The sequence below is a fragment of the Mobula birostris genome, chromosome 1, assembly GCF_030028105.1.
Source record: "Mobula birostris isolate sMobBir1 chromosome 1, sMobBir1.hap1, whole genome shotgun sequence".
NCBI lineage: Eukaryota > Metazoa > Chordata > Chondrichthyes > Myliobatiformes > Myliobatidae > Mobula > Mobula birostris.
This window is the reverse complement of record NC_092370.1, coordinates 215,752,432-215,775,943: the sequence shown is the minus strand read 5'-3', so window position 1 is coordinate 215,775,943 and position 23,512 is coordinate 215,752,432. Positions and strand designations below refer to the sequence as shown.

At 42.3% G+C, this 23,512-nt stretch overlaps 1 protein-coding gene across 4 annotated transcripts in view; it reads right to left on the bottom strand.

Moving 5' to 3' along the window:
• The window catches only part of ptpn21 (protein tyrosine phosphatase non-receptor type 21), a 70,303-nt gene extending 54,269 nt beyond the window's left edge, over positions 1–16,034 (bottom strand). Inside the window, exons 1-2 of one of the 4 annotated variants that reach the window (XM_072271196.1) lie at positions 15,902–16,034; positions 12,517–12,616 (exon numbers count right to left, since the gene is read on the bottom strand). The gene's annotated coding sequence lies outside the window, so the exon portion shown is untranslated. The other 3 variants (XM_072271192.1, XM_072271200.1, XM_072271204.1) reach the window with 3 other exon arrangements.
• Positions 16,035–23,512: the final 7,478 nt, after the last annotated feature.

Below are 23,512 nucleotides of genomic sequence, written 5' to 3'. Positions count from 1 at the left end.
AGCCATCGTTGAGCATTATGTATCTAAAGATGTGTTTTCCCACGGGGAACTGGAGGTGGTGTCTATGAGTAAACCTGGTGGGGAGGCGGTGCAGCTGCAGATGGAAAAATTAAGGCTCAAGCATGAGTTCAGAGTAAAGCAGCTAGAAAGGGAAGAGAGAGAAAGGTAGCTAGAAAGGGAAGAGAGAGAAAGGCAGCTAGAAAGGGAAGAGAGAGAAGCAGAAGGAAAGGGAGTTTGAACTGGAGAAGTTAAGGGTAGTGCTAGAGAGGGGCCAAATGCTGGACCAAGATGGAGGGTTCAGGGCCACCCAGGAGGTTAGGTTGGTTCCATTTGAGGAGACCGATGTTGATCGGCACTTTCTACATTTTGAAAAAGTCGCTGCAAGTCAGGACTGGCCAAGGGATAAGTGGGCTGTTTTACTCCACAGCGTGCTTAAGGGGAAGGCTCAGCGAGCTTACTCAGCGTTGTCAGCAGAAGATGCCCAGAGGTATGATGTGGTAAAAGAGGCTAGACTCAGGATTTATGAGTTGGTCCCGGAGGCATACCGGCAAAGGTTCCAGAATGTGAGGAAGCAGTGGGGCAGCATGTATTTAGAGTTTGCCCGTGAGATGCAGATGTATTGTGAGCGTTGGTGCGCCTCGAAAAGGGGTCACTGGGGATTATGACAAACTGCTACAGCTAATACTGATTGAGCAATATAAAGGCTGTGTCCCTAAAGGTATGAGGCCCTATCTAGATGAGAAAGAGGCAGAAACCTTAGCAGCAACTGCTAAGTTAGCGGATGAGTACGCATTAACACACAAAGCAAAGTTTACCCCGAGGAAGAGCTACCAGAAGGGTAGTCGAGAGGCCGGAGAAAGTCCGCCGGAAAAGCCAGAAAGTAAGCGGGGGACTAGTGAGAAGGACAAGGAAGATGGGAAGCAGTTTGGTAGGAAGTCTCCTGGTTTTGTATGCTATAATTGTGGGAAACCCGGCACATTGCATCCAGGTGTTTTGCCCCAAAGAAGGAGATGGGGAAAGGAAAAACGACGACTCCGACTGGCTGTATTGAGCCGGCAAACAAACTGCTGGGGAGAAGAGGTCTGATAGAGTTCAGGAAGGGCGCTAGAAGTTTACTTCGGCCAGATTGGTGTCGGTGAAGGAGGGGTCAACCCCAGTTCCAGTACGGATCTGGAGAGACACTGGGGCTTGTCAATCATTGATCTTAAGGAGGGTGTTAGAATTTAGTGCAGAGACTGAGACTGGGGAGGTCAGTGTGATAAAAGACATTGAGAAAGAGACTGAAGCAGTACCTTTGCACCAGATATACCTGAAAAGTGACTTGGTCTCAGGACCAGTCACGATAGGGGTGAGGTCCGAATTACCGATGGAAGACGTGGAGGTCTTACTCGGTAACGACCTTGCAGGTGGAGATGTGTACCCAGCAGTAAAGCTGACGAGCAAGCCTGCCAGGACTGAGGACCCGCCCATGGATTCACAGGTTTATCCTGCTTGCGCAGTAACTCGACGCATGTCGAGAAAGGCTGCCGAAGCGAATGTGGATTCAGCGGAGACGTTTTTACCAGCCTTGTACAAGGAGGGGTTAGAAAGTGAGATGAAGGAGCATAGTGGAGCGGAAGGAAGTGAGGTAGATTTATCATTAGCGAGAAAGGAATTTATACAGGCACAGGAACGAGACGAGGAGCTGATGGTTTTGGCGGAGACAGCTCCCTCCAAAGCAGAAATAAAAAGGGAACCAGTGAGCTATTATGTGAAGGAGGGAGTACTGATGAGGAAGTGGAGACCAAGTGTCGTGCCTGCAGATGAGGAGTGGGGGGTGGTATACCAGGTGGTAGTGCTGAAAATTTACAGGGACGAGATTTTTAACCTGGCCCACAAGATACCCCTCGGGGGACATTTTGGGGTGAGGAAAACCGTCGATAGAATTATGAAAGAGTTTTACTGGCTGAACATGAGGAAGGAGATTATTGAGTATTGTAGACGGTGTCACATCTGTCAGGTGGTAGGTAAGCCGAACCAGGTCCTGCCTAAAGCGCCCCTTTGACCGATACCCGCTTTCGGGGAACCCTTTTCCTGAATAATTGTGGATTTTGTCGGTCCCTGCCCAGAACTGTGAGTGGGCGAGAGTATGTGATGACTATGATGTGTGCCGCCACCAGGTTTCTGGAGGCTGTGCCCCTGGCAAGCGTCAAGGCTCCCGCAGTGGTAAAGGCACCTGTGAAATTTTTCACTACGGTGGGGTTGCCAAGGGAAATTCAGTCAGATCAGGGGAGTGTCTTCACATCTCACACATTCCGATGGATGTTGGATGAGATGGGAGCAAAGCATGTTTTGGCCTCCGCGTACCACCCGGAGTCTCAAGGGGCGTTGGAAAGGTTCCACGCAACGTTAAAGACCATGATTAAAACTTATTGTCAAGAGAACGCTAGAGACTGGGATGATGCCTTGCCTCCCTTGTTATTTGCTGTAAGGGACACAGTTCAAGAGTCATTGGAGTTCAGCCCATTCGAGCTGGTCTTCGGTCATAGGCCCAGAGGACCTCTGTCCTTACTGAAAGAGCAATGGTCCAGCCCGACAGTACAAGTCAATGTGATTGATTATGTTTTAAAATTTTGTGAGAGGCTTAAAAGGATCTGTGACCTTGCCAAAGAAAATCTACGAAACTCCCCAAACAAAAATGAAACAGTGGTATGATAGGTGAGCCCGAGAGCAAGTGTTTCAAGTGGGCGACAGGGTCTTAGTTCTGTTTCCAGTGGTAACCAACCCCTTCCAGGCGAGATCCCACGGTCCGTACAAAGTGATTAAAAAGATAGACCCTTTGAATTATGTTATTGAAATGCTGGACAGATGTAAGCCGACACAATTAGTGCATATTAATATGTTAAAAGCTTACCACGATGAGAAAGCAGAACTAGTCGGTGTTATCACAAAAATAAATGAGGCTGGGGTGCCAAATGATAAGGGGAAAACCCATCTTGAAAAGATAAATATGGTGCCGACCAGATTGGAGAACTATATTGTTTTGGCCAACTTTGCTGATAAGGTCTCTCACTTAACCCCTGAACAGAGCGAGCCGCTGATAAAGCTAATTAACCGGCATGCAGATGTATGTCCGGATGTCCCGAGGCGATGCAAGGGGATGGTACATGACGTTATTGTTACATCAGATCAGTCTATTAAGCAACACCCCTATAGGATGAACTTGGAGAAGGGCAAGCTAGTGCAGAAAAAAATTGAACACATGTTAGCCACAGGTATTACTAGGCCATCCAAATTGGAATGGGCCTCTCCCTGTGTGGTTGTCCTGAAACCTGATGGGAGCATACGATTCTGTATAGATTACAGAAAGGTGAACGCCATCACAAAAACTGATGCTTACCCCATCCTAAGAGTAGACAATTGCATCGATAAAGTGGGGAGGGCTAAGTACATCACAAAGATCGATTTGCTGAAAGGGTACTGGTACGTTCCTTTAACTGACCGGGCTAGAGAAATCTCAGCATTTGTCACTCTATCCAGGTTAAACGAGTATAATGTTTTACCTTTTGGCATGAAGAACACCCCAGGGACCTTCCAAAGGATAATTAATTCAGTGATAAAAGGGTTAAAGAACACAGAAGCACATATTGACGATTTGGTGGTCTGGAGTGACACGTGGGAGGAGCACATTGTGGCAGTAGAGGAACTGTTTAAACGGCTGTCTGAAGCCAACTTGACAGTGAACCTCGCGAAAAGTGAGTTCGGGCATGCTAAGGTCACATATCTGAGGTATGTGGTAGGACAGGGGCAGCTGACACTGATGCAGGCTAAGGTGCAGGCCATCTCTGAAGTTCCCATCCCGACAGACAAGAGGGCCCTGAGAAGGTTTTTGGGGATGGTGGGGTACTATCGGAAGTTTTACAAAAACTTTGCGGATATTACCCTCCCTCTTACTAAGCTCTTGCCGAAGAATGAGAAGTTTGTGTGGAACAACCTTTGTCAACAAGCCTTCGAGAGTCTGAAGGCGATTCTGTGTCACCACCCTGTATTGAATGTGCCTGACTTTTCAAGACCCTTCTCCCTAGCAACAGACGCTAGCGACAAAGCCGCAGGGGCGGTGCTGTTGCAGACAGACAAGGAGGGAATTGAACACCAAGTGGCTTATTTTTCTAAGAAGTTTAATGTCCATCAGAGAAATTATTCCACTGTGGAAAAGGAATTACTGGCAATCATTCTGGCATTACAACATTTTGAGGTTTATATTTGTCCAGCACGGAAACCACTGATAATTTACACTGATCACAATCCATTAGTGTTTTTGACCACAATGAAGGATAAAAACAAACGCTTGTTAAGTTGGAGCCTGGTATTACAGGAATTTGATATAAAGATAAAACATGTAAAAGGAAACGACAATGTGATTGCTGATTGTCCAGGTCTTAAAAATTTTAAGTTCTCTGTATTAGCCAAATAGCTGATGGCTACCTGTATATTGGGTGTGTATTTTATAATGTGCATTCATGCCTGTAACTTTTACCCCCGGTAAAAATTCTTTTAAGGGTGGGGGTGTCATGTGTGAAGCCAAGCAGAGCTGCAGAACTGATGATGCTAATGAGAGAGATAATGAGAGACAACGGAGAACCATTCAAAATGCTAATGAGAGAGAGAGATTAAGGAGAGAGAGAGACACATAATTCAGTATGTGGCCTCTGCCACAGACAGTTTGCTTTGAACCTGAACTGTTCACTAACGAGTCCTACTGAGACAATAGGAAGTGTGAAGTTTGATGGATAGGTGATACCCCGTCAGGGGGATAAAAATAGCGGGTTTACTAAGGCACGGGACACACGCCACGAGACTCTGGAAAGAGCATTGTGCCCCCACAAGGTGGTGGGAGTTTGAAGGACCGATTCACAGGAATCGGTCAGAGACTCACAGGGTGTAAAGGTACAATCAGTGGGAACCTGGTGTGTGTTCGCCCCTGCCTGGGTTCACCACGGAAGAACGATCGCATCCGGAACGGAGGGGTCACAGTCGGTGACCACAGCTGGATCAGAAGGCATCAAAAGGTTTGCCTGAAACCAACCGTATCTCTCACTCTCTCCCCCCCCAACAGTACAACAGCGATTACTTCAAACTACACTAGACTGAACTGAACTCTGCTTCACCTTAAGACTGACCATTTTACCCCTAGACTACAATAGAGCTTGGTTGATTCCTATTACCCTATTTCTGTGTATACGTGTATACTATCATTGCTAACCTGTTACATTTATATCCTTGTGGTTAGTGTACTGTATTACTTATTTCTTTAATAAAACTTTATTAGTTCCTAGTAATCACAGACTCCAATGAGTGATCCATTTCTGCTGGTTTGACAACCCAGTTATGGGGTACGTAACAAATCATTCTGTCCTCGACTTACTTGTGTTTCAGATCACTGTCCTGTTGCATCATCCAACTTCTATTAAGCTTCAGGTGATGGACCGCTACCCCTGATGTTCTCCAGTAAAATGTCTTGATGCAACTTTGAATTCATTGTTCCCCCAACAATTGCAAACTGCCCAGACTCTGAGGCGGCAAAGCAGCTCCAAACCTTGATACTCCTTCCACCATGCTTCACAGCTGGGATGAGGTTTTGGTGCTGGTGTGTAGTGCCCTTTTTCCTCCAAACATAGCAGCATGCATCTCTGCCAAAAAGTTCCACTTTTGTCTCTTCTGTCCCTCACATTGTCCCAGAAACATTATGGAACATATGCGAACTTGAGACATGCAATGTTTTTTTTGGAGAGCAGTGGTTTCCTCTGTGGTGTCCTTCCATAAACACCATTCTTGTTCAGTGTTTTTCTTTTAGTGGACACATGAACAGAGACTTTAGCAAGTTCTAGAGACTTCTGCAGGTCTTTTGTTGTTACTCTTGTGTTCTTTTTCACCTCCTTTAGCACTGCACCTTGTGCTCTTGGTGTGACCCAGGGAGAGGAGCAACAGTTTACTGAATTTCTTCCATTTGTGGACAATTTCTCTTACTGTGGACTGATAAACACTCGGGTCTTTAGAAATGCTTTTCTAGCCTTTTCCAGTTTCATGCATCTCTACAATTCTTCCTCTAAGGTCCTCTGAAAGGTGTTTTGATTGAGACATGGCGCACATTAAAAGAGCTTTCTTGAGAAGAGCAGGCTCTGTCAGTAACTCGACTTTGTGTGTCTCTTTTTAAAAAATAGGGCATGGCACCTCTACAATCCACACCTCCATCTCATTGATTGGAACACCTGATTCTAAATAGCTTTTGCAGAAGGTATTAACCCAGAGGTTCATATACTTTTGTGAACCTAAACTGTGATTGTTTAATAGTGTACTCAGTATTGATGAGAAGTAGTACGATTGTTTGTGTGTTTTTAATTTAGGCAGATCATGTTTGTCTATTATTGCGACTTAGATGAAGAATATCAGACCACATTTTATGAGCAATTAATGCAGACAAACCAGGTAATTGCAAAGGGTTCACAAACTTTTTTTGCAGCTGTACATTCAGTTTTCCTTTAGCTAATCCTCATCTCCAAGGCGTCACAGCAAAGCTGTAAGCTTCTCATTTTTGTTATATTCTTGGCTTATCACTACTTCTGGCTCAATTAGCATTTTCTGCAAGGTACAGGGGATTTGTTCAATGTTATAGCTAACAGTGCCATTTCCACACTCCTCATGATTGTTTTTTGCGGCTGCAACTATGTGTCCAACATTTATTTCTGCTGCTCTCCTCCTACTTACATAGTTTAAGTAGTTCAATTTCTGTCTTATGTTATCTTAGAACTTTTTATTTCATTAAAAGTTTACTTTGATTAATATCAACACCTAAATTATTCATTGATTTATAGTAATTGCTGGATGCTTCTTTAAAATCTCTCATTTTACAGGCCTCTTCTTCTTGGTAAGATCAGTCTTATCCCTTCCACTTGGTCACAGATAGAATATTTTTCAAGATTTTAGAAGTTTCAATGGAATGTACAAATCTCAGTTTGTCAGTATTTACTTTCTGTCAAACAGATACAGAATAAAGAGTTCAAATACAGAAATGGGTGGTACAATGCTAAAATAGCAGACTAGCAGTCTAGACATAAAATTAAGAGGAAGTTCATATTCCACAGTAAAGCTACAATTACTAACAATTTCAATAACCTGATGGTCTGGGATCTGGCTCACCAGGCAAAGTCTGCCACAGTCTCTTTCAAATCAAAGGAGTCCTAGTTTCCATACTTCTGTTAAACTCACTTGGTTAAACATCTTAAAAAGTGAATTAGGGAATGTGTTGGGGAGTTAAGGAGTTCTGAAAATTCAGCATCAAAATCCCAAGCATACCAGAGCTTTACTTTAATAAACTTTTAAAAAAGACAATTTGTCATATCACCAAATTCCAGCAAAATGCAATTTAATTTATTGGTGTCCTTTGATGTAGGAAGTATACCAACCTACAAGGACACTCATCCACAGCAGTATGGTCAACTTCCAATTATTTCATGAAATGACTAGCGGCCATTCAGTTAAATAATAACTGGTAAACTGAAAGATGCCAGAAACTTGGTTCAGTTGTACCAAAGATCAATGGGGAAAGGCTCCATAGAGGTTGAGTTGAAATGTGGCGGGTGGGGGAGAGAGAGAAATAAATACAGAATACTTGTAAAATCAAAAATTGTCACGTTGGTATAACATTAAACTTGCATCTTAAATCATATACGAAGCATGCTATATATTTTTGTATGTGTTCTGCATTATACATGTTTTATGTTTAAGCTGGAACTTAAAAAACATTCCTATTGGTTCCATTCTCCCACTTACTTTCCTGTGATCAATTCTCTCACTTTTGTCAACACCACTCTCTTCAATTCTCCTGTTCGCCACAGTACACTCAAGACAATTTAAGATAGGCAATTCACCCACCAACCAACACATTTGTGGGATGTGGTAGGAAATTGGAGCACCGAAAGAAAACACTTGCAGTCAGAGAGACAGAATGCTCTCACTCACACAACAGCATCCAAGATCAGGATTGAATCCAGGTTATTGAAGTTGCGTGGCAACAGCATTATCAGCTGTTCCACCGGTTGGCTCCTTAAAAGTACTGCACTAGACACACTGTATTATCTCATACACTAACTGCTTTTGCCAATTTAGTTTGTACAAGCTCTAACAAAAAGGCTTAAGTCCCCCTCATTAATTGCACTATCATTGCAACAATTTTATCTTTTATAATCATCTTTCTCAACAGTGATGCTGATGATAGGGTGCTTATTAACCATATCTACCTGCAGTTCTTGTTTTCCGTATTCTCAGATTTCCACAGATTCTACCTTGCTTTTCCTTAGCTAATACAACTTTTTGGTGATGCCTTTGCACATCATAGTTAGGGATTATAAATGCATATTATTGCTTTAATTGTCAAATACCCTGAAATAATTAAATTTGAACCTTGGTTGTTAGCAACCAAATCCCTTAAATCAAATAGCTAACAGCTATTAAATCAAATCTATTTAACGCTGCATTCATTCACCTGTCTTATTTCAAAGCTTTATACATCAGAGCAAGTACTTTTTATTTCAATATTTTTCCTTAAAACTAATCTTTATTCCCTTCATACTCTCCCCTACCATAGATACCAAAGATGCAGGTATTCCAGCACCAGGTGAGCTAAAACAGGTGTGGAGTCAGAGATAGAAATTGGCTGTCTTGTGATGGCTCATGTGATTTGAAATTTATCCCAGGATCAAATTACATCATGGTTGCAAAGAGGTTCAGTTTCAGACACCTGCCTGGAAACAGGATGAAGTCAATGGTGAACATTCCACAGATAGAAGCCAGCGGCAACAATTCTCTAGATAATTCAGATAGTTCAATATCATAGCAAGAGTGGAAGTCTTCCTGTAGGGCTTTAAACAAGCAGTTCAAGTTCAAGTTCATTGCCATCTAACTGTAACTGTATACAACCAAACAAATAATGTTATTTCAGACCACAGTGCACCCACATATATCACACAGCTCACAAAACAAAATATTACCATAAGTTGATAAAATACAATTCAGATATGGGTGTAGTGCACAACACAGGTAAACAATAAACAGCTCACTGTCTTAGTGACAAAGACCTCAGTGGTGGCAGGATTTTCATTAGTCTCACAGCCCGAGGGAAGAATCTGTAACCGTCTGGCAGTCCTAGTCCTGATGCTTCTATCCTCCCTTCTGATAGTAGTGGGTCAAAGATATTGTGAGATGGGTGACAGTGATCCTCAACAATGCTTCAGGTCTTTCATCTGCAATGATCCTGGTAAATGTCGCACACTGGGGGGGGGTGGGGGGGGGAGGGGAGAGAGAGAGCAAGAAGAAGGGAGACCCTGATGATCCTCTCGGCAGATTTTACTGTCCTCTGTAGGGCCTTGCAGTCCATGCAGTCCAATGCCTTGGACCTTCCATACCACACCACGATGCAGCCAGACAGGACACTCAAAGATACTCCTGTAAAAGGATGTTAGAATAGAGACAGGGAGCCTTGCATGCCTCAGTCTCCTCAGAAGGTGTACGTACTGCTGTGCTTTCTTGACTCATGAGGTGGTGTTGTGGGTCCAGCTTAGACTGTCCATTACGTGCACACCAAGGAACCTCATGCTCTTCACATTCTCCAAGTCAAAGTCATTGATGTGCAAAGGAGAGCAGTCAACCTCTGCCTTTCTCAAGTCCCTGTCAAACTCAGTTTGTTGTTCTCGCACCACTTGACAAGCCCCTCTACCTCCTCTCTATATGCCATTGTTGCTGATGAGGCTAATTACTGTTGTAATCATCAGTGAACTGGATGGTGCATTTGGAGATGGATTTGACAGTGGAGTCACAAGTCAACAGCAAGAACAGCAGTGGGCTAAGCACACAGCCTGGAGGGCATCAGTGCTCAGCATGATGAAGCTCGAGATGTTGCTGCTGACACAGACAGAGTGGGGTCTTTCCGGCAAGAAGTCCAAGATCCAGTTACAGAGAGGTGTTGAGACCCCACAAGAAGAGTTTATCCACCAGTCTCAGGGGGATAATCATGTTAAATATTGAGCTGAAGTCAATGACCAACATCCTGGTGTACGAGGCATTGTCTTCTAGGCGGGACAGGACAGAGTGATGGGCCGAGGATATGGCATCATGAGTGGACCAGTCTCAGTGGCTGGCGAACTGGAAGGGGTCCAATGTTACAGGAAGGTGCAATTTTATATGACCCATTACCAGCTGCTCAAACCACTTCATGATTGTTGAAGTCAGTGCCACTGGACAGTAATTTTTTTAGCCCAGTTACCATCACTCGGGTGGGCACTAGAATGACAGTGACCGTTTCAAAGAGATATTAAAGATGTCCGTTAGCTGGGCAGCAAAATCCCTTAGCACCTGACCAGGTATGTTGTCTGGCTCCACAGCTTTGCCTGGGTTTAACCCTGGCTAGGACCCTTACATTGGCTGTGGCCAGAGAGGGTGCCTATTCCTCAGGGAGGAGAGGGTGCGTTCCTCAATGTCACATCATTCATTGCATCAAATCATGCATGAAAGGATGAGTGCCCATCAGGGAGGGATTGCCATCATTGACGTGCAGGGTAGAAATGCATACCTATATTTAGGAGATGAGAACAGGTCAAGTACTTAAGATGAAAGGGAGGATGAAGATGGTGGCTTGCATCGAGGCAGCAAGCAGTTTAACTGAAGAAAACAATGACAAGAAATTTACGGGGTAGAGAAGGGGCTGTGGCATTTTAGCAGAAAGAACCACCATCAGTCACGAAGGGAAGCTGGGTTATTAGTAGTTTAGTTGCGTAATCTCACAGAATCAGGAGAAATATCGCACGAACAAAGTAAAGCCAGAGAAACATATAGGGAAATGGTAGAGAACCTAAAAAAATGTTCACCTAACCATGAGATCTTTGGATTAACTGAGGTATACAATAAGCTCATTGCTCATCGTATCCAACAATAACAGGAGACCTGTGCAGGAAGGGTCTTTAAAGTAGAAAAGCATTTGCACTGGGGAATTTCCATTCTCTTGACCTCAGAGGTCCAGGTCCAGCGGTATGAGCAGTCGTCACAAACTGGGGTCTTTCTTGGTTGTAGTAGATGGCCACAACTTCTTCTGTGCCTTGTCATGTCCTTTGCTCTTCATTAAGCATTGCAGAATCGCCCTCCCAGCCATTGGATCTCATCCACCCAGTCTCCCAGAGATGACTTCACATACCAGGAAAGCCATTTCCCTATATAATCATAGGTGATTATATTACTATGATTATAGGAACAATATAATCATAGTAAAACAGATCAGGCGTCAGCTGCTTTTGTGTTAAATGATACATTATAAATACAATTTGCTTCTATTCTGGCTTCACACTAGGTGCCATGCAATTCCCATACTCAAAAAAAGTATAGAGGTAATAGAGTGGCCTCAAATGCAATTCAAATATTTAACTAAAAGTTACAGTCTGAAAGTAGCACTGTTGCCACTGCCTGAAAAACAGCAACATATTCAATACCCAAACAATTCAAATAAAACTTTAATTCAGTTTCAAGTGTCATGATATTTAAGAGACTTAGAAATCCAGAAGATACCTCTCCCCCCCGCCCCCAACTCAAACTCTAACATTCAAGATTATTAAATTTGTTGATGACATTTATCAAGGTGTTTGGGCACACAGAAAATGTAATGCTGCTTAGAAGGAAACAGCTCAAAGAATACACAAAGGTTTTTATGCTGCATGCAAGTACAAATTTCAATAGATATGATCCCTTACCTCATACACACTGCTAACCAATTTAATCAAACTTTTTTACCACATCCAGAAAAAAAAACACAGAATCACTGCAATGTTTCTTTGAGGTGCTTTTAAAACAAGAGGTATTAGATAGACCACATTGAAAACTACCTGCAAGCTTTGAGCAATAATTTTTCCCATCTCTACTAAGTGTCTAAAAAAGGTTTGGAAAAAAATTAAGTTCTTGGATCTCTAAGACATAAATTATATCATAAATTGTGCACATTCACCACAACATTAAAACTCCAAGTACATGAAACAATGTTACGAGATCTCATTCATTGGCTGCATGTAAAATGCATTCTTTTCAATGTGCCATTTGCCATTCAGCTTTCGAAGATGACCATAACAAATGAGATCTGCAGCACTGAATAAGCATAGCTAATCAGATTTAGAAGCAGGCAATTGAACCTGTATTTATGAAATGAAGCTATACAATTTGGACCAGTTCAGCACCAGCCATCAGTAAAAACAATGCAATTAAGCACAATTTAATCAGAGCCAAATTAAATTAGACCAATAAAGCAATCAGAAAATATAACCAAGATGTTTTAAGAGTTTTCACTAGCAGTGATCAAGCTGAGCAATATTTCCAAATAATAATCAAAAACTGAATTTGCAGGATTACTCTCTATAGCAGCAATTGCTTGTCTTTTCCCCAACAGCATGGAACACAACAAAAAAAGTAATCACATTTAGAAGTTGTCATGAAAGCATCACCAACCATAGATATTACTGGTTGCAACAGGAGGAGAAAGCAGAGTCCAGATTAGATCAACTGAACGCCAGTATCTGTCCACACAGAAGGGATCATCAGTACATGCCTATTGAAACCAAGTATTTGAAGAAAATAAAAACCTGATACTTAAAGCATGCAAGTATCAATTAAAATAGGAAGATGACTGTTTCCTTTAAATATCTGCACTGTGTCTCCATGAAAGAGTATCTTTTCAAATCAAATTGAAATCAATAGCATATGTAACTTAAGTTGTAAGGAAATGCAAACCTCAGAAAATAAAGGATGAAATTCAACAGAAAATCTTAGGAGGTGCCTGACCAACTGGGTATTTCCAGCACTTAGTTTTATTTAACATTTCTGGCAACTACAGCATTTTGATTTCAATTACACATGGTTTTCCATTACACACACCAACACTCCAATCATTCCTTTCTCAAAGAAATTGTTTATGTTCAAGATTACATCTGTACAAATAAATAATGAATGAAAAAAAGCCTGCCTGCTTTGTTTTTGCAGATTTTTTTTAAAAAACTGTATCCTTTCAGAGATTTAGCGACTAGAACCTTCTGGTGTGAAGATGTAGCCTTACCTATCAAAAACCAATTGAGATTCAGAAAGCAAACATGTATTTCTCAGAAGAAATACTCCATATGAAACATGCCCGTAAGCTCCTGCGTGATATTGAAGTTAAAAATGAATCTCTGCCATCATTAACAAAACGGTGAGATTCCATGTCTAACTTCAATATTTAACAAGGATATTTCTGATAACTAAATATTAATATGAATGCAGCCCCTAAGAGTTTCAAATTGACATCGTTTACAAAACTTATAGGACATTAGTGAACCATAACAAGGTCACTGTGTCTGATATGAACAGATTAATTAATCCATAAAAATATCATCTTAAATGTCAACACACAAATTTGTACTTTTTCAGAATTATAAAGAAAACTTACTTTGGGTAAGTGCTAAAAATTATATTCAATACATCTTCAAAAATGATCACTCAAATTCCACTACGGAGCATAGCCCTATGCTCCACAACAAAAACCTGAGTTTAGGATTTGACAAGAGTTTCGGCTTTCAAATATAAACATTGAAAGCAAAGTAGCAGCAATGCATGCAAAGCATGATAAATAACCTTAAATTCATATAACTATAAACTGTCCAATTAGATAAATGGATACTGCAGAAAATTTTGAAGCCAAGAGTCTCACAAGACAGAGCAAGAAACAGTTCCAACCAATGCAAAGCAAAATCAAAGGTTAAAGATGTACTAAAGCAGAACAAGTCAGAAGAAATTCCTTCTTATCGAAGGATTCGAAGAATCTATTTGGCAAAGATTTCAAGAAGTCATTTGATCCATCCTCCCATCTTGAAAGAGCTATATAATTCAGTCATATACCCTCCATTTACCTCCATTACTCTGGAAAATAGTTTCCAAATACATCTTTTTGATTATCATTGAGTCTACCTTTCATTTTCTTTCTAGATAGTGCTTTCCAAAGGTTAAAACCCCTGAAATAATATGTTGCACGAGTTTCCTCAAACTCCTCAACTAACCTCATTCTTTCAGCAAGTATTTTAAATCATCCCAAATAACAGAGAAAACAATGGTCATTCTTCCAAAAGTAACATTTCAGATATACCTTAAACATTCATATTGTTTCAAATTAGCAAAAGATGAAGGTAGGACTTTAAGCTTTTTTTTTGTGTCCAACAAAATATGATAGAGATATGCAAAAGGCTTTCCCAGAAAGTAATAGAGGCAAAATATTTTTAAAAACAAGGATCTTGAAAAATAAAATGGATTGAGTTTTAGGATCTTTCAGGATGAATTAACCTAAATTAACCATGTAATCTTTTATTCTCAACCTCTTTTGTTATTTCCTTGTTTTAAAAAAATAAATTTTGTTGTATAATCTTTCATAAATTTGTGATTAACCTGGATCAAACTAATCACAGCAGATTATGATCTAGCTGCAAACTTGTGTGCTGGAAATTCTGACATGTGTACAGTGTTCCAATTAAACTTTAAGCTATCAAAAGTAATTTCAACAATTTGAAATTCGGAGGGGAATGGAGGCGTCGACGCTGAGGTTTTCTTCTTTTCCATTTTTAAGTTGTTAGTTTTGCCCAAGTCTTTTAGTTTAGTTTAGTTGTTTTTTTTTTCTTTTGGGATGGGTTTTTTTTTCTTTTTTTTGTCTTTTTCCTTTTTTTTTGCTTTATATTATCCGTGACCAGTTCTACATGTATGGGAGTTTTGGTAATTTCCACTATTTGGTTTTGCAATTACTCTTTTTTTAAATGTAACAATACATCTCATATTATCTGTATTATTGCTATGTTTTGTTTCTATATTTTGAAATTAATAAGATTGAAAAAGAAAGAAATTCAAAATACCTCACAGGCATAGACATTTGTTTGCACTGCAGCTCAACTATATTTGTGCAACTTTTGCCAGAACATTTATAAAATAACGATTTGTTTAAAAAAATAAAACGTCCAAAAAGTTCCAGTGAAATGGGCAAACAACAGGAATTCTGCAGATGCTGGAAATTCAAGCAACACACATCTGTAGGAAGAGGTGCAGTCGACGTTTCAGGCCGAGACCCTTCGTCAGGACTAACTAGTGAAATGGGCATGAATAATTATGGATTCTTGTTAAAACACAACAATCTGGTGATTTGTTTTAGTACATATTTAATCTCTTTCTGTGCATATGAACAGGACAACTATAATTTCATGTAATTTTTCCTCAACTTGGGGAAAAAAAACAAACCTAAGACGTACATGAATTTCACATGGTGGCAATTTTTGAACAACACAGCAGTGCAGATTCTAACAAAGTAATGAGACGAACTATTTAAAAAAGCAGTTTAAACGAAAGCAGAATATAGTTAACTTTGCTGGGGAAAGCGGCAACGCAATCCAAAACTATTTGTTTCTATACAACTTGGAAAGGGGGTGGGGCGGGGGAAGAGGGGTTAAATTCGGGCGAGGAGAATGCAGTAACAGGTGCGACCTTTAAAGAGTGTTTACTGAGAGTGCATAAGTAACATCGCCAAGCACGCAAACAATGTGATGGCTAAACAACAGGGCTCATATCGGTCAGGAAGTGTTGTGCACAATATCTGGCAACTCACTCCGAGTGTCATATGAAGTCCAAACACCCGACTCCGGACAATACAGCAAAAAGGCAACTGTTACAACACAACGAAGCTCCGTGCCCTCGGCCTGGGGTCACCTCCGACCGAACGCAATCCCTACCTACGGTAAAAGGCCACAGTAGCGGGGAGTGCACGGGCGGAGACTACTGTCAGCACAACTCCGGGGCGAAGACGAGAGCAGCAGCAGCGGCCCTTTACCTTCCTCGCGTGTTGCCGAAGAACCGCTGTCCTGGCCGGGTCCTCCTCGCCCCGCTCACCCGGCAACCGGGCTCCTCACCGTCGCGGGCTTATTGTCCCTCCGCACCGACCGCACCGGTGCAGCGCGCGCCCTTCCGCCTCCCACCCGCCGAGCCCGCGATCCTTCCGCCGCACTACTTTCAGTCCCCGTGTTATTAGCGGCCGCTGGCGCTGGTCACCCCGAGGGAGTGAGAAAGCGAACCAGGCTGTCAGTGGGCCGCTCCTCAAAATGTATTGCTTTATTATAAAATGACAAATAAAGCATCTCTCTCACTTCTTTAATATAAAAAAACTACCGGTGTTAATCCCAGCCTTCTTAGGTGTGAAGTGATACTGAGGTGCCTGTGATGTGAAAGGTCCATTACATCAGGCACCTGGAATGTTATGTACAGAGAGAATGCATGGCATGGGACAGCTGGCCGCGGCGCTGCGCTTGAAATCGAGCTGCTGTCGCAAACATATTTAGCTCGTTTTATTTAATTGCTGTTCTGCTCGTTCCACCTACTTCATTGCCGGCGCATAGCAGTTTAACTTTAGGTTGGAAGATGTAAGCGGTTCATTGTCCCCAAGGGATTCTTCGCTGCAGATTACTTCGGAATTCATTCTTCAACTGCTTTGTACTTTATATCTCCAGTGCATGCGGTGGCAAAGCAGTTTGTGTGTAAACAGAGCATCCAATAATGCATGAAACAAAAGAAAGTTAGAATTTATATTCCAAGGCTTTAATAAAATTGTAGGAAAGAGATTTAATAAGGTAATTAATGCATTGGAGGGATTTGATTGAATGGAGGGATTAGTGCAGTGACGGAAGGAGGTTCCAGTATGCCGAGCTGTAAGTTTATATCAAATTCCGAATCTTTGCTTTTCGATTTGAAACCCGCAGATGTATTACGGTCCAATCTTGCAAATTTTATCTTGGGATTTACTGTTACAGCGCTGAGTCAGTTTCATGGCAATAACAGTATACGTACATTCCCAATATCAGATAATTCTGGATAAGCAAACATGAGAAATAGAATGTAGTTGTTATACAATCATTCAAGAAAACTTCAATTTACATACAGACTGGACAAACCAAATGAATTCATCTTCTGACTAATTGCAGCAGATGTCTGATTAATAATATTTTTTGCTTATTAATTTTTCATTACTGTTTCATATTTTTTGTATTTGCACAGTTTGTTTTCTTCTGCACTTCGGTTGAACTCCCATTCTGGGTGATCGTTCATTGATTCTGTTCTGGTTATTATTTTATAGATTTAGTGGGTATGCCCACAAGAAAATGAATCCCAGGTTTGTATGTGTTGACACGTATGTCCTCTGATAATAAATTTACCTTGAACTTTGACGATTTGAGACACTTTTCCAGATCAAAATGTTGAGGAACTAACTAAGGGAAAGTCCAGCTTTGATCTACTTTGGTGTAATGAGACAAGGCAGATCAATAATCTTGGGTTGGAAAGTTTTAAATCAGTGTTGAAAGAGATGCAATGCAAAGTAAACTAAAGTATTCAATCTAAACAAAAAGAACGATAGAAATATGAGAGGAGAATTGGCTTGCAACTCCTCAGATAATCAACAATTCACATTCTTTTGAAGCAATTCCTGGACAACACTCATTGCCACTTGCAACAAGAGATGGTAACCTTGATATTTAATAGAATTGCTATCTCGCCTTACTCCCAAACCCTTTGACATCCTGAGAGTCCCTCAGTGAACAAAACCTGAAATTGGACCAAATATGTGAATACTTTCACAAACAAGAGAAAATCTGCAGATGCTGGAAATCCGAGCAACACACACAAAATGCTGGAGGAATTCAGCAGGCTGACATGGTCCAGTCCCTGAAGTCCGTATTCCGATTCACGGTCCGGTCCATCGACCCTTGCTCCAGGTTTTCCTGTCTACCCTGTTTCTGTTCTTGTTGAGCTCTAATTGAGGCAGCTGATGCTCGTTGGGGCTGGCTGGATAAATACCTCCAGAGACCAGGTCGTGGCTGCTGGATTGTTCTTGACCTTACTCCTTGTATCCCCTCCTCTGCCTTCTGTTTCCTCACCTGAAGCCCTGCCTTGTCTTGCCGGTAACCCTTGCCTCACCTGAAGTTCTCGTCTCGCCTCGCCTTGTTTTGTTGGTAACTCTCGCCTCGTCTCGCCTGCAGTCTTGTCCTGGAGCCACCCTGTACCTAGCTCCTTCCTGTCCCTTGCCTCCGCCCAGGTAAGCTAGGCCGTCTTGCTGTTACCTGCGGTTGGTTCTGTCCCTTCCTGTCCCTTGCTTCCGTCGGGTAAGCCAGGCCGTCTTGCCGTTACCTGCGGTTGGTTCTGTCCCTTCCTGTCCCTTGCCTCCGTCGGGTAAACCAGGCCGTCTTGCTGTTACCTGTGGTTGGTTCTGTCCCTTCCTGTCCCTTGCTTCCGTCGGGTAAGCCAAGCCGTCTTGCCGTTACCTGCGGTTGGTTCTGTGCCTTCCTGTCCCTTGCCTCCGTCGGGTAAACCAGGCCGTCTTGCCGTTACCTGTGGTTGGTTCTGTCCCTTGCCTCCGTCGGGTAAGCCAGGTCGTCTTGCCGTTATCTGCGGTTGGTTCTGTCCCTTCTTGTCCCATGCCTCTGTCAGGTGGTGATCCGCGCCCTGCCTAGCCTCAAGCCTGAAGACTCCATCCTCCTGCCTAGCCTCAAGCCTGAAGACCCTAGCCTCCTGCCTCCTACCAAGCCTCGCCTCAAGTCTCTAGCCTCTAGCCTCAAACCTGAAGACCCCAGCCTCCTGCCTCCTGCCAAGCCTCAAGCCTGAATACTCCAGCCTCCTGCCAAGCCTTGCCTCAAGCCTCTAGCCTGAAGACTCCAGCCTCCTGCCTCCTGCCAAGCCTCGCCTCTAGCCTCAAACCTGAAGACTCCAGCCCCGTCCTGCCTGCCTGCCAAGCCTCGCCCTTGCCTAGTTCAGGGGTCCAAGCCAGAGGCAAGACCCAGGTACTGGGTCCTTGTCCAGTCTCTGGCTCAGAGTCCAAGCCCGGGCTCCTAGCTCTCTTGTCCAGTCCTGTTCCAGGTTCCCGGTTTTCGTGTCTATGTCCTTGCCCTCAGCCTGTATCCTAGTCCTGTCCCTAGTACTTCAGTGTCTGTGTCTTGCACTTGGGTACGTTCCCAGCCACCGCCTTATGACACAGGCCAGGCAGCATCTATGGAAAAAAGTATATCTGAATACTTTGACTACAGGAGCAGATCAAAGGTGAGATGTTCAGTGGAAAATATCCTACCTCTTGTGTCTCTGATTTTTTTTTTACCATCTACAAGTTACAAAAGGGATATGACGTATTATTCTCAATCTTCTCAATTTTCCAGTATGTGTGCAGCTCAAATAACACTCAACCTTTGACACCCTGAAGGACATTGCAACCTGCTTGACAGGAACACATTCACCACCATTATAAATCAAATCTATTGATACTGGAGCATTATGGTTACATGGTGTGTACTATCTACAAACTATACTTCAATACTTAGCAAACATTTTTCTACGGTGTCTCTCAAAAGATGTGAATGACCTCTGCTATTAGAAGGACAAAGGCAGCAAATGCATGGGAATTCCTCCACCATAAAACTCTTCCCCATCTGGAGATTGACATACATTTTTTGTCCTTTATCACTGATCAGAAACATGGGGCTCTTTGCTTAAGAGCAAGATTAAAATATTCTTTCAGTACCATTTTAGAAGGTACCACCTTCTAAAGGTAAATAATGCATAGGCATTAAATTCTCGTTTTGTCAGACCGTGGAAGAAGTTTTTAAATTTTCTCAGGTAATTAGCTGGGCATAAAATGCACATCCAAATTCCTCTTCTTCTTTGTCATTTTCCTCCTAATCCTCAGTTACTCATCACCTTGCTGTTAGCAAAGGCTGTTTCCGATTCTGGCAATATCATGCAGCATGGAACAGACCATGATTCAATTTAGCAATCATTCTGCTGGAGAATTTCTCTGGGGCATGGGAGTTTTATTTCAGCATACCAATATTCATTCTATTTTAGTTTGCAGCGTGGTTTTCAACATTTGTATCCTGTGTACATTTAGAAGGGGATTCGTCTGGCGTAATCAATCATGTTATCAAAGAGTAGTACTTACAATCTCCCCCAAGCCACAGTTTTAGTAATGCACCAACTAATTAACCCGCAGGCTTCGGTGCTCATGGTTATAGACCTGCAAGGTTTGAGAAAGGAGAATCCCATCTGGCTGTGGTTTATGACAGTTGTAATGCAGTGGCTGAAAAATGTATGCAAACGTTTGCAACACACGCTGGAGAAAGCTGCATTCGCAACAAGATTGCATGTTCCACTGCTGGTAGTCCCGGGAAAAGAGAATGATTCCTTTTAAACACGGAACTTCCATGACTTTCTTCAGCAAAGTTCCAAGATTAAATATCTTAAAGTTTAGCTTTATTTGTACATCAAAACATGCATAGTTTGCATCAATGACCAACACAGTCCAAGGATGTGCTGGGTGCAGCCAGCAAGTGTTCTGATGCTTCCACGCCAGCATAGCATGTCCAAACTTACTAACCCTTATGTGAAAGTCTTTGGAATGTGGAAGGAAAGTGAAGCACCAGAGGAAACACATGTGGCCACAGGGAGAACTTGCAAACTCTTTACAGGCATCCGTTAGTCTTGCGAGACCATGGATCTGCGCCTGGCAAGTCTTCACTCTCCAAGGCGCAGGCCTGGGCAAGGTTGTATGGAAGACCAGCAGTTGCCATTGCTGCAAGTCTCCCCTCTCCACATTACCAATGTTGTCCAAGGGAAGGGCATTAGGACCCATACAGCTTGGCACCAGTGTCGTCACAGAGCAATGTGTGATTAAGTGCTTTGCTCAAGGACACAACACGTTCCCTCGGCTGGGGCTCGAACTCACAACCTTCAGGTAGCTAGTCCAATGCCTTAACCACTTGGCCACATGCCCACACTTACAGGACAGCGACAGGAATTGAACCCTGTTCTTCTGGTCTCTGGCACTGTAAAGCATTATGCGAACCGCTGTGCTGCTGTGCCTCCCTCAAGTTATGCGGTATGTTGAGAGATGTTACAAAAACCTCTCTTGTCTCATATAACCTCATTGTCAAGGTCTCCATGTCAGCCACTGTCACAAGGTCATTGGTCCATCAAAGACTGCAGTTGTAGCTGCAAGAGTTGACGTATTTCAGTGGCACCATCACAGGGAAGTGAAGATTCCTTGACAATTTCAGATGAAGAACCGCTGCCTAAACACCGTGGGCACGTAGAAACTGTAAGTGTCCTCTCCACTTCCAGAAGCCTGGCCTGCTCTGTGAAACCTCTGTTAATTCTCCTATGCTGAAGTCCAAGATGAAAGCCGACTAATCTACCCTTGCTGGGGGAGGGGGGGCTGATTTGATTAGAAATCTTAATACATGAATGTATGCACATACACACAAACGTACTTTCTGGTATCTAGGATGGTGAGGTGAAGGTGCTTGAGATCAAATACATATATAACCTTTCCTGGTATGTGCTCAAAAAATTAGCAATTTTGATCAGTTCTAGGAAGACCAGAATCTTGTAATGTTTTTAAAAAATTAGAAACTTTTAACTGCATTAAACCTTGTTACAGTCATTACAAGAATTTTAAGAAATTAATCAACAAGAGGCCTCTGGATAACCCTTTTAGCAGCATCATTGGAAAATATTTCCGTTGCCGAATGCATGTTCAGCTGAGGTTAAAAGGGGATCTTAGTTGCACAGCTGATATTGAGCTTGCAGGCTAATTGTTGGCATGATCTGCCCATTTTGCAAATTTCTGGTGTGTTTTCATTGTTTAAATGTAAGCCCCTCTGCAAGATGAGATTTGGCATGATTTTTCTCACTAATGTGTGCATAAATTACCACAGCCATTCTGGTATATTAATTATTCCCAGAAATTACAGCTTCTGGCCCATGTTTTGTGCCAGAGGTGTCTGGAAATATTCAGCCTATTTCCTTGAAAATTGAAAAAGAACCACAGATGCTTGAAGCACATCTATGGAAAGAAGAAGTGTTAATATTTTTAAAAGACTTACGTAATAGATTTCCAAACCAGGATAGCATTAGACATGGAAGAAAAGTGTTGATATGCACTATAAAACCACTGTACGTCATTACTGATGGAATGCAGGTTTAGAATGGTATATGGATTACTAATGTGGTTCACTTTGTCTTGGATGGTGCTGAGCAGACCATTAGAGTTGCACAACAGGGATATGGAGGGGTAAATGGTGAAAAGGCTTTGTTTTTTTAGTTGAGTCACTGCCTGCAGGATACTTTGTCTTGAACCTTGTCTTGTCGCCACTATACTTATGTGGTGGAACCAATTCTTGGCAATGGTGATCCCAGATGTTGATGGTGTGGGATTCAGTGCTGGTAATGCCATTGCCTATTAAGGGTAGGTGATTAGATTCTCTGTTGTTGGAGATGGACATTGCTTGGTACTTTTTTGGAGGGGATGCTACCTATTATCTATCAGCTCATCACTGAGTGTTCTCTCACCTTGTTGCGAGCAAACATAAACTGCTTTATTTGTGAGAAATTGTGAAGGAATTGAATGTTGTTTTATCAACGATAAACATCCTCACTTTTGATCAAATGATGAAAGGTCATTAATGAAACTGTTGAAGATAACTGGGCTGGGCACAGCCCTTACAGTGGATGCTCTGGCAGTGAAGTCCTGAAGCTAGGATAATACACCTCCAAAAATCATAATGATTTTATGATGTGCAAGATAGGATTTGAACCATTGGAGTATTGTCTCCTTGATGACCATTGACATTGGTTTTACCAGAGCTCTTTCATGACCCAATTGGTCAAATGCTGCCTTGGGCTTTGCTTCCAGATTATCTCAATGCCTTCTGTGCTCACTTTGACTGTCAGAACATGGATAAACCATCGTGAACCCCCACATCCCCCAATGATCCCATGACCTCACTCTCTGAAGCTGGCATGCGGGCTGCCTTCAGGAGGGTGAATCCACGGAAAGCATCTGGACCGGACGTGTTACCTGGCTATGTACTAAAGACCTGTGCTGACTAACTGCCTGGTGTGGTCACTGAGATCTTCAACCTCTCGCATCAGCACCACCCGCTTCAAGCAGGCTTCAATTACACCAGTGCCCAAGCAGAGCAGAGTGACCTGCCTCAATAACCACCGCCCAGTTGCACTTACAGTACATCCACAGGAAAATGCTATGTGGTAAGTTGTTGTAACCAATTTTATTTTGTCTTCCATGATGCTGATTACAGTACTAGTATTTCCATCACTTAGGCTGTAAGGTTAAATATACTTGCACAACAGAAAATGAACACAGTACAAATTAAAGCCTTCAGACCAAAAAGCATACTTTTCTATTTTGCTCAAAAATACTAAGGGGTAACTTGATGTAAATGTTTTAATTTTATGCATCCTATGATGTATGTTTGGAACCAGTATTATGTGTGTGATCCCTAAATTATAGAAGATCCTTACCACCCATGTCATGCTCTCTTCTCACTGTTGCCATCAGGAGGAAGGTACAAAAGCCTTGGGACTGGCACCACAAGTTTCAAGATCAGTT